Genomic DNA, 6,295 nt, shown 5'->3' with positions numbered 1-6,295 from the left:
CTCGGGGGAGGGCCGCAGCAGGCCCGGGAAGCGAGGCGCACCCGGTTGGGGGGGGCCGCGCGCCGACCCGATGCGGAAGAGCGGGCCGGGACAAGACGAGACGCCGGGCGAGGCAGGCGGCCAAGCGGGGAGGGGGGGCGCCGGGGGACACCTCCGGCGCGGCCGACCGCCACCAGGACGCACGCGGGGGTCTCACCGCCAGCAGCCTCCGAGCACGGAGGCGGCCCCGCGTGGCACCTGGAGCGGCCGACCAGGCCCCTTCAGCGATCCCTGCGGCTCCCCCACCGCCACGCCCAGTCGCACGCGGCCAGAGCCCCCGGAACCCGCTTTTCCCCCCACACGCACCGCAAGGCCGACCCAAACCCTCCGGGCGCCCACCGGGCCGCCACCGACCTGGCCCCGAAGGCGCGCGCCGTGGGTACGCGGACACCGGGCCAACCAGCGTGGCCGGCGGCGGCGACGCCCCCAGAAGGCGGAGCCGGGTTCGGGCCCAGACGGGGCGGCCAACAGCATAAAAGCCGGTGAGCCGCTCGGGGAAGAGAGGATCGGCAGGCGGCGGACAGGGAAAAGGAGCACAAGGCAGGCAAGGAGCCAGGGGGCCACGGAGACAAGGGCACGGGGAACCCGCAGGGGGCTAACTCGGGCAAGCAACCCTCAGGCACGGCCGGGCCACCAGGAAAACACGGCCACGGGATCCCACCGCCACAGACACGAGGGCGGTCCCGCGGCGCCCCGCCTGGGACGCCGAACGGCCCTTGGGCAGCCCACCGAGCAACCCCCTCACGAGCCCCGGGTCCCACCACCGGCGGCCCCGAAGCAACCTCAGCCACAAGCCCAACACCAGGGGCCACATGTCGCCCGTTTCTCGTCCGTCCCGGACCCGGTCCCGCTCCGGGAGACCGGCGCGCCGCCCCGTGGGGACGGCTCGCTCCCCAAGGACCAGGCGGCCCCACACCCCGCGCCACGCGAACGCGGTCATCGGCAGCGGTCGCGGCTCGGCACGGGAGCGGGCGGAGAGCCGGCTCACAGCGGGGAGCGGCGTCGCGCGCCAGACGGAGTGCCACGCGCACCCGCCGCTCGCAGCAGCCTTCCCATCCGCTAGGACGTCGGGCCCGGCCCAGCGGGATCCTCCCCCAACTCGGAAGGGGGAGGCGCGGGCCACAGTAGACGACGAGCCGCGCGCTCGGCCCCCACCGCGGGGTCCGGCGGAACCCTCACTGTCCCCCCACCTCATCCCGTCGAGGCGGGGACAGCGGAGGAGGAGGGTTCTCTGCAGGCGAGTCGCTACGGCAGCGCTACCACAACACAGAGAGAGGCGGCGGGCCGGGGGATCCGGTACCCCAAGGCACACCTCTCGGATCGCTAGAGAAGGCTTTCTCACCGAGGGTGGGTCACGCTCCCCACCCGCCAGTCGCCCCTCGTCGGGCCCGCAGAGGCACTCAGGGACGCCTGGGGAAGGGAGGGGGCCTGCGGCGCGAGAAGAAACCTGCGGCAACCTTGAGCGTTTGCGGTCAGGGCAGGGGCCCGGCCGGCGCGCGTGCGCACAGCCCCCAAGGCCCCCCGCCGTCCACCCACCTCCTTTCTGTGAGGCAAGGCGCCTCCAGTTAACCCACACACGACCGATCGGAGGCAGAACGGCAGCCCCTCGGCGGCCGGCCGGCGCACGCGTGGCCGGCCCGAGCCCACCGCAACCGCTCACACGGCCCGCGCTCACCCGCCAGAGGGGAGCACGGGACGTGCGCTCGCCAGACCAGGCGGCGCCCTTCCCCGCGTGGGAGGGGCGCGTCTCACTCAACCGCCTCGACCCGCACAGCCAACGCGCTCCCTCAGGACCCACGCGCGGACACCACGGCGGCGACCGGAGGAGGGGGCGCTGGGGGCGGGAGCGACACACCACCGCTCGGCCTCGGGCACCTGAGAGACAGCCCGGGGCGCTCCAGGAGCACCGCAAAGGCCCAGGCGGAGCCAGCGCTCGTGCAATACCCGAGAGGGCAGCACGGCGGGCCAGCGGGACAGCACCCCCACCGCCGCGGAGGGGGGCGGCCCACGAGGCGACGACCACAAGAGGCGAAAGCGAGGGGTGCCTGCTGCGTCAGAGGACCCCCGCCGACCCACGCCGGACGCCACGAGGCAGGCGGCGGGGTCGGGACAGCGAGGTCGGGCCGGGTTCCGCACCCCAGTGCCTCCCAACGCACCGCCCACAGGCGGGGATGGGAGACGGGGGAAACCCCGCGGGCGGGACGAGAAGAACGGGTCTCATTCACCACGAATGCCCGCCCCTCGCCCGTCGCGGCTCGGTCCCGGCCCGGGAGAGCGTGACATCACCACATCGATCAGGGAAAGCATCCCCGGAGCAGGGTCGGCCGGCCAGCCACAGCCTCCCCAGAGGCCAGCGAGCAGATCAGCCTGGCCATCCCCAGCCCCAGGACAGGGGCGGCAGACAACCCGGCAGAGACGAGGAATGCCTGACACGCACGGCACGGAGCCAGCGGGAGTGGGGTTGTCACGGCCGCCCCAGGTGCCCGCAGCGGGGAGCGCACGGTGGCACGGTAAGCCCGCGCCACCTTCCCCGCCGCCCCCAGGTGGGTCAGAGACCCGGACCCAAGGCGGCACCGGGAGCTGGGACGCTCGGATGCATGAGAGACCGGGCACACGGGCCCCAGCAGGCGGCTCAAGCACGAGCAGGGCCGGCTAGCCGGGTCACCGGGAGGCCGAAGACCCGCGACGCATCCAAGAGACCCAACCTCTCCAGCGACAGGTCGCCAGAGGACAGCGTGTCAGCAATAACCCGGTGGCCCAAAATGCCGGCTCGGAGTGAAACATATACCTCCCCAGGAGACAGGAGGTCGAGTCACCGACCACGCCGCCGGCCCAGGGAACCCGCGACACGGGCATCTGTCCCCAAAATCGCCACCATCGCAGCCAGACACGGAGCACCCAGGGCCCTCTGGTCGACCCCAGGACACACGCCGGAGCAGCGCCGGGCCAGGGACGTCCTCCCGGCCACCCGTGCCACGCAGGGGCCGGCCCGAGTCTCCAGAGCGAGACTCGGAAGCGTTTTCGGCCGTCCCCTCGTACGACCGGGACACACGAGGGACCGAAGGCCGGCCAGGTGTGACCTCTCGGGCCGCACGCGCGCTCAGGGAGCGCTCTCCGACTCCCCACGGGGACTTGCAAACAACAGGTCACGGCAGAGGGACCGCTCCCCGGCACCCGGGGGACGAGGCAGGACGGTCCCCGGCTCCCCACGGGGACTTGGAGAAAAAATTCGGCCGCTGCCTCAGACGGCCAGGATGCGCGCGGGCCCGCGACCGGGCCGGGAAGGGTGTCCCCAGCCTCCCGCCCCAAGCCCGGTGGGTCCCCGCGGGTCGCGGGTCAGGCCTCGGGAGCCGCGGCGTGCTGGTCGACCAACCCCGGCAGCCCCACACCCGGCTCTGGCCCGAAAGCGCAGCGACAACCTCTCCCCACATAAGCCTGCACGCCTGAGCTCTGACTCACAAGTGACGCGCCAGAGCTCTGGCGCGACCGGGACAGCCCGGCTGACGACCGCGGTCTTTCCGGAGCTCTGCCTAGCTCACAGCGGGGACGGTCCCCTCCCTCGGCAGCTGCCACCGCAGCTCCGGAAGCCAAGGGAACGATATAAAAGCGGCCGCCAGATGGAGTCCGACAACCGTCGCGAACGTCACCAAGACAGATCCGGATGGCAGGCCGGCCCGCGGACCGCAAAACCGAAACCGTGAGTCGAGAGACGCTATCCCGAGGCCGAAAACGCAGCCCCTGTACCCCAACCCCACAGAAACGGTCCCCAAACCCTGTCTCTGCATGGACCGCGACACAGTCAGAAGACAACCCACGGCGTGTGGATGTTCGGAGAGGCATCTCGGTGGGAGAAACAACAAGCAAGGACTCGGTCGCGGGTCGTTGAGGACACAGGGAGACACAGAATGCGTAGGCTCTTCCTGAATCCAGACAGAGAAGGAGGGAGGGAGGGAGGGAGGGAGGGAGGGAGGGCGGGCGGGCGGGCGGGCAGGCAGGCAGGAAAACATAAAGAAGGAAACAGAGAAAGAAAGAAAGGAAGGAAAACCTAAAGGAGAGAAAGGAAGAAAAGAGAAGAGAAGAGAAGACAAATATCAATATAAGTACTTACATTTGTATATAGGTATAACATATAAAACTACATTAAAATAGAAAAAAATTTATATGCATACACATGAATAAACAGATAAAAATGAATAAATAAAAAATAAGGTAACATAACATAAGCAAATAGGCCAGGCGCGGTGGCTGACGCCTGTGATCCCAGCACTTTCAGAGGCTGGGGGAGAGAGAGAGAAAAAAAAATGAAAGAAAGAAAGAAAGAAAGAAAGAAAGAAAGAAAGAGAGAGAGAGAAAGAGAGAGAGAAAGAAAGAAAGACAGAAAGAAAGAAGAAAGAGAGAGAGAGAGGGAGAAAGACAGCGAGAAAGAAAGGCGAGAGAAGAAAGAAAAAAAAAAGAAAGAGGAAAGACAGGAAGAAAGACAAAGCAAGAAAGCAAGATAACAAGACAGCAAGAAAGCACGACAGAAAGAGAGAAAGAGACAGAAAGAAAAAGCAAGAAAGCAGCAGAGAGAGAGAGAGAGAGAGAGCGCGCGAGCGCGAGCGAGCGAGCGAGCAATCGAGAGAGAGAGAGAGAGAGAGAGAGAGAGAGAGAGAGAGGAGGAGGAGGCGGCGAGGCGAGGCGAGGCGAGGCGAGGCGAGGCGAGGCGAGGCGAATCTACCTGCTTTCACTACATGTGGGGAGAATCAGGAAAGCCCCCACTAACAACAAGGCCTGAAGTGGAGCTGCCATCTCTGAAATCCGAGCAGAAGAGTCCACACGGGTTAAAGACACGAAGAAAGTCAGGGAAACAACTGCTCAAAGAGAAGAACAATCTGGCCCAGCCAGGGTCTGTCTCCTGAAGTTGTGTGGGCAACGAGGGAGTGGGACGGAGGGAGGGAGTGGGACGGAGGGAGGGAGGGAGGGAGGGCCTCCGAGGCTCGTGTCAAACAATAAATGATAATAAAATAAAAGGAAGTTAAAAAAAAAAATTGCGCATCATTCGTAGCATCACTGACGCCTCGAAAGGCGAGAGGCATGTGTTTATGTCACTGTGGGACTGTTTTCTTTTTTCTTTTTTTTTCTTCTTCCCTCTTTTCCCGGAAACTCACTTTTTAATTATTTCATTTTCCTTTTCTTTTTTTTTTTTAATTTTTAATTTTACTTTCATTTTTACTTTTATTTTTAATTGTTTGAGAGGTTGTCTCCCTCTCTCGCCCAGGCTGGTGTACAGTGGCGCGATCTCGGCTCACTGCAACCTCCGCCTCCCAGGTTCAAGTGATTCTCCTGCCTCAGCTCGGCCTCCCGAGTAGCTGAGATTACAGACGCGCACGACCATGCCCGGCTAATTTTTGGTATTTTGACTAGAGACGGACGGGGTTTCACCATACTGGCCCTGCTGGTCTGACCACCTCGTGATCCAGCGATCCACCACCCTCGGCGTCCCAAAGTGCTGGGATGACAGGCTTGAGCCACCGCGCCGGGCCTAGTTATTCCTTTTATTTTATTTCAAATTTTTAATTGTACGTATGCATGTATGCATGTATGTATGTATGTATGCATGCATGCATGCATGTATCTATCCTTTTTTTTTTTTTTTTTTGAGACGGACAGAGAGAGACAGTGAGAAACAGAGAGAGAGAGAGAGAGAGAGAGAGAGAGAGAGAGACAGACAGACAGAGAGAGAGAGAGAGAAACAGACGGGGGGGAAGAGAGAGAGAGAGAGAGAGAGAGAGAGAGAGAGAGAGACCAACAGACAGAAGGACAGGCAGAGAAAGAGAGTAAGACAGAAGACAGACACAGGGACACAGGGAGAGAGACAAGCGGGGGGGGGGGAGAGAGAGAGAGAGAGAGAGAGAGAGCTCCCAGACATCACGAAGCCGTTTCAATGACATATTCTCTCTGGTCTTTGTCTGGGGATATTCAGTTTTTCACCGTAGGCCTCAAGGGCTCCCAGATGTCCCTTTGGAATCTCTACAAAGAGAGTGTCTCCAACCTGCCTAATCAAAAGAAAGGTGTAACTCTTTAGGATGAGTCCACACATCGCAAAGCAGTTTCTCAAATACATTCTTTCTATTTTTCATCTGGGAATATTCGGTGATTCACCATAGGCCTAAAGGGACTCCCAAAAATCCATTCAGAGAGACTGCCCAAAAAAAGTGTTTCTAACCTGATGAATCCAAAGAATGGTGTATCGCTAAGAGATCAATCTACGCATCAC

This window comes from Macaca fascicularis, chromosome 10, assembly GCF_037993035.2.
Source record: "Macaca fascicularis isolate 582-1 chromosome 10, T2T-MFA8v1.1".
In the NCBI taxonomy this organism is placed as follows: domain Eukaryota; kingdom Metazoa; phylum Chordata; class Mammalia; order Primates; family Cercopithecidae; genus Macaca; species Macaca fascicularis.
This window is presented reverse-complemented; position numbering follows the sequence as displayed.